This window comes from Zea mays, chromosome 5 (assembly GCF_902167145.1).
Source record: "Zea mays cultivar B73 chromosome 5, Zm-B73-REFERENCE-NAM-5.0, whole genome shotgun sequence".
In the NCBI taxonomy this organism is placed as follows: Eukaryota; Viridiplantae; Streptophyta; class Magnoliopsida; order Poales; family Poaceae; genus Zea; species Zea mays.
Window position 1 is genome coordinate 82,786,146 of NC_050100.1, and position 11,071 is coordinate 82,797,216.

Consider the following 11,071-nt stretch of genomic DNA (forward strand, 5'->3'; position numbering starts at 1 on the left):
AGCATTCTTCGGCTAATTCATTCATTTCCACCTTCGGCCTCCGCAGGCCGAAGCGTTGCCAGAAAGGACACATAATGATCTTCTTTATATCTTCTCGTGATATCAAGTCATTCTTCACGTAAAACCATTCTGTCATCCAGTCGCCAGGCCACCTCTTTCGAAAGGTCGGCACTGGGCAGCTTGACCCAGACCGGGAGCCGAAGCTGTAGCACCCAAAATTGTTGTGATACTGTTCCTTACCCCAGGGTTTTGTCTCGTATATCAATTCGTGTATGTTGCAGAAACTCTTCGCATCAGGTTCCAGGCTTTGGCTTCTAACGGCCCACACGAAGATATTCATCCTTATGATTGCTTCGGGGGTAAGCTGGTGAAGGTAGATTTCAAATATCTTCAGCACCTCTACAACAAAGCTGCTCAGGGGAAATCGTAGTCCAGCTTTCAAGAAGCTTCTAAATATTACGACTTCATTTTCCTCAGGAGTTGGACAAGTCTTCTCTCCTTCGTCGGCCCTCACAATGGACAAGTCCCGGAAGTATCTTCCCCTCATGTTGACAAGATGATTTTCTTTAATACTTGATTTGCCGAAAACCGCATGGCTTGGTCGCCAGGGTCGATCTTCGGAGTCTTCACCTCCACTATCCACATCATAGCTGTCACTGTCGCCAGTATCTTCAGATAAACCCTCCAAGATTTCCTTAGTAATCTTCTCTGTATTAGTCTTCGACATTGATTGAAGAAAACCCAGATGCATCTCCTCAGAAAGACTTAGCTTCGAATCACCCGAATCATCAACAACTTTTTTACCTTCAGACATCTTTGCAAACGCTGAAAAGCGCTCTCTAAACCGAAGCTTTAGAATCTAAAAGGCCAAGCAAGTGTTGTTGCGTGTAGGCCAAAGGTTGGGTGAGTAAAAACGGTTGGCAAGAGAGCGTACCAAATAACTCGGGATGAGCTCTTATTTATACGCCCAGAGCGTTGAAAACTGGAGGGTCCCGCTTGTCAAAGACTGATTGCTATTCTAGCAAAGGGAAGGTGTTTTTTCGGACCTTCGGCTTAAGGCCTTCGTCCATACCGCAATATGAATTTATCAGTACAGCAAATTAATATTGTGAGGGGCTACTGTTGGGGGCCTTCGGCTTTCGAAGGTCCTCAAAAACATGATTTAACAATGTTTTCCAAGTGAAATGTGTGAGCAGGTATCTTCGGAATTGGATTACGAGTATATAAGATTATGGTCAAGACGAAGCTTGAGTGGGACGGAAGACGATTGTGACGAAGGAAAAGATCATTACGAAGCTATGCGCAGATAAGCTTTGGCATGACAGTAGAAAAGGGGAACCGACTTGAAGATGAAAAGCCGAATCAGACCCTGAAGAATTACCGTAGAGTTGTTGATAAATATAAAGGGCACTAATATAATTTTACACGGGCTGCGTCCCGTGCCTATAAATAGATGAACAGTACTCCCGTACTGTTCACGCTAACTTGGCATTCGCTTTTGACGTCACACTTGTATTTTTACTCCTTCAAGCCGAAGGTACATTTGCAATTTAATATTGTCTATACAAATAAGATAAATGGAAATAGATTAATAATAATCTTTATAAAAGATCATATTACTTTCTGTACTTTGTATGAATGTTCTTCACTTCTCATCATGGTCATGAAGGCATGTCCTTTATAACCTTCGTCCTAAATTCATTATATCCGAAGGGAAATAATGACTCAAAGGACGAAGGGCTTTGACATTTAACATTTCATGTTGCCTTGTTCTTGATTCATAGCATTTGAGAACAAGTCCCCAACATCCGTCGAGGTACAGAGGACATGTGGTGTGCCCCTAAAGTAGGGGTGACAATGAGCTCTAAATTGACACTATAAAATGTCAAGATCGAATTAGGATCAGACCCTATTTTCTATTCGTTTTTGGACTAAAAATAATTTATGGCGTTAGCAAATTGTGAAGAAATATTTGGATCATGATCCATTACTAGCCCTACCTCTAAGCCACTTTAGGTCACAAAAAGATAAACAAAACGTCTTTAATCGTGACTGCATGAATGGAAATAACCTAATACAACATAGAATTACATTATTGTTGGTATTATTAGAGGCAACAAAGAGTTCATCACAAATTACACATATGTATGTACTAGGTGTGTGCCCGTGCGTAGCAACGGGAGTACGCTGGGATGAGCATCGACACATATCTGATCGGATCTTATATTTCCTTGGGGTCTGGAGAAAATTTGTTTGGAAGCCAAATATGTTAAGACTTGAGCATGTGTTATCCTTGTGCCCCATGAGCACACTGTTCCGCGCTTGTATGAGTCTTGTTAGTTTGCATGCCTCATGTCTGGGTAGCAGTATCAGATTCCTTCAACCGTGGTCAAACCAACTGAATGATTACAGAACAGTGGGAAAACGAACTCACTATAAGTCGAGACCTTTTTGTTCTACACTTGTCCTTTACATGAGCAACATATATATTATCTTATCATCAGCTGCTCTTACCACAACATGCTATCTAGAGTTCCAGACAACAACTCTAATAGAAATTTCAAATCCAAGAACAACAACCAGTGTAATAAGATACCTGAGAACATTTTCAAATTTTGATATAGCTGCTTTGTATTTTTCCCAATACCAAATAGAAAAAAATACCGTTATACTTTGTTTCAACTAATCTCAGTTTGTTGAACATGCTCCCTTTTCATTTATTATAGGAAGAACCCAAGGGGAATACTTATTTCTCCAGGACCTAGTAAGTTTGATCTTATTGAATATCACAAGTGTTTAAGCTTCTGGGTGTAATAAAATACTTTCATATGTGTTCTTTAGGTGAACCACAAGATTCAGGAATATCATTGGAGACTGTTCTTGAATTAGGCCCAACCATCCCAATTTTTTGAGTTTGCATGGGTCTGTAATGCATTGGAGAGGCATTTGGAGGTAGCATTTATATTCATACTAGGTCGCTAGTTTTTTTAATGGCCTTTGCTTTTGTCCCTCAAACATTTATGACATGAATATGCAGAAAAGATAATTTGTGCTCCTTCTGGAGTGATGCATGGGAAAAGCTCTCCAGTTTATTACGATGAGGAATTAGGAAAGGCATTGTTCAATGGCTTGCCAAAATATGGTTTAATTCCTTTAGCTCTGCTTTCAAGAAAACAAATATTCAGTATGATTTAATTTCTCAACCGTTGAATCATCTGAATGTTGTTTTGTTTGGTAACCTCTTATTTCTGCTTTTTTTAGTATGAGAAGTTCCTAACCTCTTAGTATTTCTTTAAAGAAGTGTTTCCTTACCTGAGTTAATGAAGGAGATGGTAACATATACCATTTCACTTATAAGACCTCTGTCAGAATTCAATGCCAGTTACATAATTCAGTTTATGGTGCGTACTCCCGAGTAAAGCCTTTCGAGTTGACGCCGCCTTGGCACTCTTTGCTTCCATGGACAGCCCTTTTACTGTCGCGAGGTCCACAACTTGGTCATTGAGCAAGAAACCTTCCCACATGATGCTTTGGAGGCTACTGCATGGACTGCAGATGGACTTATCATGGTTGCTTGCCACAAGAAGTACAAACACATCCAGGTGCCTCTGTTTCCCAATGTTTTGTACCACCCCGTTCCCATTGGATACCTATGCTGGCGTTCGGAGCCACTGTCAAGGATGTTCTCCTTGGAGTTCTGGACTTGTATTATAGTGGTTGCTAACCGTAGATATTTTTTAGGGTGTCCAATTCCACCCGGAGAGCATCATCACCCCTGAAGGCAAGAAAATCATCCTCAACTTCATCATATTCATTGAGGAACTGGAGAAGCAGCGTTCATAGGGGAGGTAGACGCGACAGGTGGTTTCATTTTATAGTGTCGACGTTTCGACCCCGGGGGGGTCCCTGGACCGATGAGTAAAATTGTCGCTACGTGTCCCAGCCCAGATGGGTTGGCGCGAGATGGAACACAAGGGGGAAAACACGGCTCGTGTTATCCTGCGCCAGGGGGATGCGCTCGTAGTAGGGGTTACAAGCGTTCGCGAGGGGGAGAGAGTGAGCCTGTTCGTCAGCCCGTCCTCCCGCGCGACCCTCTCGCATGAGGGCCCTGGACCTTCCTTTTATAGATGCAAGGAGAGGGTCCAGGTGTACAATGGGGGTGTAGCTATGCGCTAATGTGTCCGGCAGAGAGGTGCCTGAGCCCTGTGTACATGCCAACGTGGCTGTTGGAGAGGTGCTAGAGCCCTGTGTACGCGGTATCGTGGCCGTCGGAGGAGCGCTTGAGCCCTATAGAAGCACAGCTGTCGGGGCTGCTGGGATCTTACTGACGTCTCCTTGCTTCCGTAGGGGGCTGAGAACCACCGTCGTCATGGACGCACGCAGGGAGCCATCATTACTTGTTACCGGGGCGAGCCTGGATGGGACATCGGTCTTGTTCCCCCATAGCCTGAGCTAGCTAGGGGTAGGGTAATGATGTATCCCCTATGGCGTGGTCGGTCCGAGCCCAAGGTCGGGCGAGGCGGAGACTCCTCCTGAGGCCGAGGCTGGGGTCGGGCGAGGACGCGATTCCTCCCGAGGTCGAGGTTGAGGCCGAGCCATGGGGTCGGGCGAGGCGGAGACCACCCTCTGAGGCCGAGGCTGAGGCCGAGCCTTGGGGTCGGGCGAGGCAGAGTCCTCCTTCCGAGGCCGAGGTTGAGGCCGAGCCCTAGGGTCGGGCGAGGCAGAGTCCTCCTTTCGAGGCCGAGGTTGAGGCCGAGCCCTGGGGTCGGGTGAGGCGGAGCTTCCTGTTGCGCCTGAGGCTGAACTTGGTTGTTGCCAGCCTCACTCTGGCGGGTGGCACAGCAGTCGGAGCAGGGCGAGCGATGCTGTTTTCCTGTTAGGTCGGTCAGTGGAAGGGCGAAGTGACTGCGGTCACTTCGACCTTGCCGACTGAGGCACGTGTGTCAGGATAAGGCGTCAGGCGATCCTCGCATTGAATGCGCCTGCGATACAGTCGATTGGTGATGCGATTTGGCCAAGGTTGCTTCACGACGAAGCCTGCCCGAGCTGGGGTTCGGGCGAGTCGAGGGTGCGTCCGTTGCTTGAAGAGGCCCTTGGGCGAGGCGAGAATTCGTCTAGGACTACTGTTCCCGCCCGAGGCTGGGCTCGGGCGGGGCGAGATCGCGTCCCTTGAGCAGACGAAGCCTTGACCTGAATCGTACCCATCAGTCTCTACAACTTGTGCTGATGGTGGTTACCAGCCGTGTTTAAGAGTGTTGGGGTTACCCCTAATTACGGTACCCGACAGTAGCCCCCGAGCCTCAAAGGGAGTGATGGTACTCGCTTGGAGGCTTTGCCGCACTTTTTTGCGAGGGGACCGGCCTTTCTCGGTTACACTTTGTTCCAGTGGGTGCGCGCAAGCGCACCCGCCGGGTGTAGCCCTCGAGGCCTCGGAGGAGTGGTTTGACTCCTCTGAGGTCTTAATGTCTTTCGTGATGCCTCGACCGGTCTGGTTGTTCCCTCATGCGACTTGATTGTAGCCCGGGTGCATGGTCAGGTTCCGAGTTTTCAGGCTGGTTTGTTGACGCTGTCAACGGTTTGGCCGTAGCCGGGTTTGCGGGAGCAGCCCCCGAGCCTCTGCACGGAGCGAGAGGACGATCAAGGACTGTCTCGACTTTTATCATACGCCCCTTTGTCGCCTTTCCGCAAGGAGGAAGGGGGGAAAGCGCCATGTTGCCCTCGGAGGGCGCCGAACATGGTGTCTCCAGTGAGTTGCTAACGGGTGATCCGAGTGGACGCTCGTGCCCTGTTCGATAAGGGTCGGCTAGTGGCCCAGAGGCGCGCTCCAAAAGTACCTGCAGGTGATTTGCCGGACCCGGACCCGTTCGATAAGGTCCGAGGGCTCCATGCCTCCCTCTGATGGGATTCCGTTACAAAATCGCTCCTGCTGGTCTCGGAAATGTCCTAGGGTACCTCGGGAGCATAGCCCGAGCCTCGACCATGTAACGGACGTACCCAGAGTCATCCCTCGCTCTGCGTGCTCTGGGGCGGCTGTCGAACCCTTCTGAGGGGCCAGCCTTCGAACCCCTGATCAGTAGTGGGTGCGGAGCCCGAGTGCTTTGAGGCGGCTGTCGAACCCTTTCGAGGGGCCAGCCTTCGAACCCCTGATCAGTAGGAGGGCTCGAGGCCCGCTTCCTTCACGGAGAAGGATCCCTTTCGAAATATCCCCTTTCCCGGTCCCTGTAGCAAGAGAGAGAAAGGGGAAGAGGAAAAGGATATGAATTTAAATGGCGTGGCGCACCTTTTTTGACGCGGTCATCATGGCGGAGGTGAAACGATGCCGCTTCGCCTGCCAAAGGTGTTGCTTGCCCTGCCGAGGAGTTAATGCGACGGGACGGGCGGTTCGTGGGGCGGTCGCGTGTGCGAGCCGTTCGAGGAACGGAACACGGGCGCGTCGTCTTCACGCCGTGGGAGAGGGCTCCCCTGCTGCTCCAGGAGGGGACGTGAGCTTGTAGACGATTTGACTGCCGCTTCCGCTCGCCTGCTGCCGCCATTACTGCCGGTCCACTTTTGGCCATATCAACCGTCGCGCCTCCTCCTGCGGCTGACTGACCCGTGATCGATGTGCTCGATTGGCACTATTGGGCCACGCGCAGGGTTGCCTCAAGTCACGGCACCGGTTCCGCAGTCGAGAATGTGCGGCATTGGCGAAAGTGGCGGTGCGGTTGCTTGCACGTAGTAACTGGCGCGCCGGTTACATGACGTGTGGGCCTGGGCCTCCATGCTGGATGCGACGAAGCCGAAGGGGTGCGCCCCCGCGGTGCGGTTGTACGCCACCTGCATGGCGGTCCGCCCTTTCGACCGCTGGTTTTCGGCGAGGATGGAGGAGTACTTGTAACCGCGGGGCGGTTACACGCTCCGCGTGTGGCGGTTTGGCTTCTTCCGTTTCGGGGCAGCTTGCATGACGCGTGGGACCCAGCCCCCATGTCGTAGGGGGAGGACCCTGGAGCACGTCGGTGAAGACTTTGTCCATGACGCTTGAGGATGCGAGTAGGGAGAGCTGCCTTTAAAAAGGGGGTCGATCCCCCGGGCGGTAGCCATGCCTTCGTACTCCCCTCATGCATCGTGCCCTTCCACCTTCCGAGCCCCCGGATGGGGAGCACCCGCGTTGCCTTCGTCTTGCTGCCGTTGGAGGAGCGCGACCTCGCGGGGTTAGCACCTTTCAGCCATCGCTCGGCTTCAAGGATTTTCATCATGCAGCCCGGCTGCATTCCCTCACCAATGGTCATCTAGGATGATGACCACCAGTTCGATGGTGGGGAGAAGCAAGCCGGGCTGCAGCCTCTGCCCCGCCCTCAGCTTCAAGGATCTTCATCATCCTTGCTGGGGAGGAGGGCGGGGCAGGTCGGGGCCTGCCTCCGCGTGAGCAGCGGCCCGCTCCTTCCCTCAGCGATCGGGGGAGAGGGGCGTTCGCTGTCCGGGGAGCTGGCAGTTGCCACGTGTCTGGCTCCCCGGTCTGAGCGGCTCTGGCGCTGCTTCCGGTGCCACCTCCCACCGCTGGGGCGAAGCGTGGCTGCCCGTCCGCCACATGGGTGTCGGTTGCGCCGTGTGCGGGCCAGCCACGTCCAGGCCCTCCCTGCGCCACCGGCTGCACAACACGTCGTACGCCGTGAGGGCGGTACTCGTGTTCTGGGACGGTCCCGTTCTCGTTCTCGTGGCGAGAACGGGAGTGAGGACCTACCAGTGCGCTTTGGGGCGGCCGCCGCTTGCTGGTGCGGTGTTGGTGGGCAGGTGGCTGCCGTTGTCGGTGCTGAGGTGGTGGCAGCCACCTAGAGTTTGTTGTCCCACAGGCCCTCTGGTGTGGAGGTTGTTCATACCCGTAGGAGTGGAACCAGAGTTCCGTTTGTAATGGCACCCTGAGTGTGGGTGTATGTTCATTGTGGCTGTCGGGGCCTGAACATCTAGGTATTTTGGCGTGAAGCCGTGTTTCTTCCTCATTTCGAGCACCAGGACTCGCCTGTCGGCTAGCTGAACCGCTTAACCGAGTGTGAGTTTCCCTGCGCGGAAGGTGACGAGTGAGGTATCCGTATCCCGGAGGCGTAGGAGTCCCTCGGCTCGGTTGACCTTGCCGCTCAAGGCTTCCCTTGCTCAGTTTGAGAACCTTCGGCCGCTCTGCGATGAGCTGGAGCCGGAGGCTGCGGTGTCAGCGTGGACAGAAGCGGAGTCGGCTCAAAAAGAGGCTTCGTCGGCCCAGGAGCGGGTGGCTTCCCAGGCCGAGGAGGTGCAGCGGCGGCGGCTGGAGCCTGGCTAGGTCATCCGTGAGCGGGACCAACCTCGGAGTCACGCTGTCGAGGCCGTGAGCCGGGGTGATGTCCTCGGGGGACAACTGGCTGAGGCTACGGAGCGGCCGGTCGAGGTGTCTGCTCGGGTCGGGACCCTTGCGGAGACCCTGGCTACGATGGCCCAAGCGTGGTGCTGGTGTCCTCCTTCGAGGTGGAGATCCTTCCGGCCGTGTCGCCGTCCGAGGCCGGGCCAGATCTCGCCGAAAGTGGAAACGACGCCGAGGGTGCTGCTGCTCCCTCTGTCCAGTGGCGGACCCAGGATTTTATGGCAGCCTAGGCTGTGAGCCAGTGCTGCGGTGCAGGCCTGCGGTAGCCTGGGCTTTGCATCCTTTTTTGAACTGGGGTCAAATACATGCTCCATACAGACGCGCGAGGCAGCCCAGGCCGTGGCCTGTGGTGCCTGTGTACTGCGTCCGCCTCTGCCTCTGTCGATGTCTGAACCTGCAGGAACAGTTTGTCTGTAGTATGCTTATGTTTTTCGCGGCCGCTGAGGCCCAAACATATTATTGTCGTGTTATAAAGTTGTGTTTCCTTTCGTCTTGTTTCGAGTATCAGGACTTGTTCGTCGGTAGCAGAATCGCTTATCCGAGCGAGAGTTACTTTTCGCGTAAGGTGATGAGTGAGGTATCCATATCTCGGAGGCATAGGAGTCCCTCGGCTCGGTCGGCCTTGCCGCTTATGTGCACTCTTACTCGTCCGTAGGATTCTGTTACCGATATAGTCAAGAAGGCACAAAAATCGTTCTGGCAGAAAAGTTTTCGAGCGTTAGGACTTGTACCGCAGCAGAATCGCTTATTCGAGCGTGAGTTACTTATCACGGAAGGTGATGAGTGAGGTATCCGTATCCCGGAGGCGTAGGAGTCCCTCGGCTCGGTCGGCCTTGCCGCTTACGTGTACTCTCGTCGTTTTCAGGATCCCACTATCGAAGCTGTCGAAAAGCGCGAAAGATGTTCTGGCAAAATGACTTTTTCCGAGGAAAATTTTGAAGCAGAGGGGGTTCCCCCTTCTAGTCCCCGAGGGAGGGTCTGGCTTTGCCGAGGCAAGGCTGACCCTTCCTTGACGGTTAGACTTTATTTGTGTATGTATAGAAAACTAGGTATATGAACGATTTGAAAACATCTTAAGGGTAAAAGCGACGTAGTTGTCGGATGTTCCAAGCATTGCTGTAGACCTCGCCTTGATCGTTGGCCAGCTTGTATGTTCCGGGCTTCAAAATCTTGGCGATGATGAACGGCCCTTCCCAGGGAGGAGTAAGCTTGTGGCGCCCTCGGGCGTCTTGCCGCAGCCGAAGTACCAAGTCTCCCACCTTGAAGCCTCGGGGTCGAACCCCTCGGGCATGGTAGCGTCGTAGAGACTGCTGATACCGCGCCGAGTGTAGTAAGGCCACGTCCCGAGCCTCTTCGAGCTGGTCCAGTGAGTCTGCTCGGCTGGTCTGGTTGCTTCGGTTGTCGTATGCCTTTGTCCTCGGGGAACCGTATTCTAAGTCTGTGGGCAAGATAGCCTCGGCCCCATAGACTAGAAAGAACGGCGAGAAACCTGTGGCTCGGCTTGGCGTCGTCCTCAGACTCCAGACCACCGAGGGTAGCTCTTTCATCCATCGCTTGCCGAACTTGTTGAGGTCGTTGTAGATCCTCGGTTTAAGTCCCTGCAGAATCATACCGTTGGCATGCTCCACCTGCCCATTCGTCATGGGGTGAGCTACGGTGGCCCAGTCCACACGGATGTGGTGGTCCTCGCAGAAGTCCAGAAACTTCTTCCTAGTGAACTAGGTGCCATTGTCGGTGATGATGGAGTTCGGGACCCCAAAGCGATGGATGTTGTTGGTGAAGAACGCCACCGCCTGCTCGGACCTGATGCTGGTTAGGGGTCGGACCTCGATCCACTTGGAGAATTTGTCGATGGCGACCAGCAGGTGCAAGAAGCCCCCGGGTGCCTTCTGCAAGGGACCGACGAGGTCCAGACCCCACACAGCAAACGACTAGGTGATGGGTATTGTATGCAGGGCCTGAGCGGGCAGGTGCGTCTATATCGCATAGAATTGGCACCCTTGGCAAGAGCGTACAATTCTAGTGGCATCGGCCACTGCGGTCGGCCAGTAGAAGCCTTGTCGGAAGGCGTTCCCAATGAGGGCTCGAGGTGCTGCATGGTGGCCGCAAGCCCCCGAGTGTATTTCTTGTAATAGCTCCTGTCCTTCGGCGACGGATATGCATCGTTGGAGAATGCCTGAGGGGCTGTGGTGGTAGAGCTCCTTTTCATCACCCAGTAAGACGAACGACTTGGCGCGCCGCGTCAGTCGCCGAGCTTTGACCTTGTCGAGGGGTAGCTCTCCTCGGTGGAGATATTGCAGGTACGGGGTCTGCCAATTTCGATTAGGCATGACCCCATTCCGCTCTTCCTCGACGCGCAGTGCCTCACCCTCGGCGGCCAAGGATACCTCAGGCTGGGCCGAGGCCTCCTCTGGGTGGATCGAGGCCTCCTCGGGCTCGGGTGTGTCGTCGGTCTTGACGGAGGGTTGATGTATGTCTCTAGAAAAGACGTCCGAGGGAACCGTTGTCCGCCCCGAGGCTATTTTAGCCAGCTCATCCGCAGTCTTGTTGTACCGTCGAGCGATGTGGTTGAGCTCGAGCCCGTAGAACTTGTCTTCCAGGCGCCGAACTTCGTCGCAGTAGGCCTCCATCTTCCGGCCGCGGCAGTGGGAGTTCTTCATGACTTGGTCAATGACAAGCTACGAGTCGCCACGAGCGTCGAGG

General features: G+C 53.4%; 1 pseudogene; it reads left to right on the plus strand.

Annotated features, from left to right (window-relative positions):
• Window positions 1–1,075: 1,075 nt before the first annotated feature.
• On the plus strand, window positions 1,076–3,843 carry LOC103626628 (anthranilate synthase beta subunit 1, chloroplastic-like; annotated as a pseudogene).
• Window positions 3,844–11,071: the final 7,228 nt, after the last annotated feature.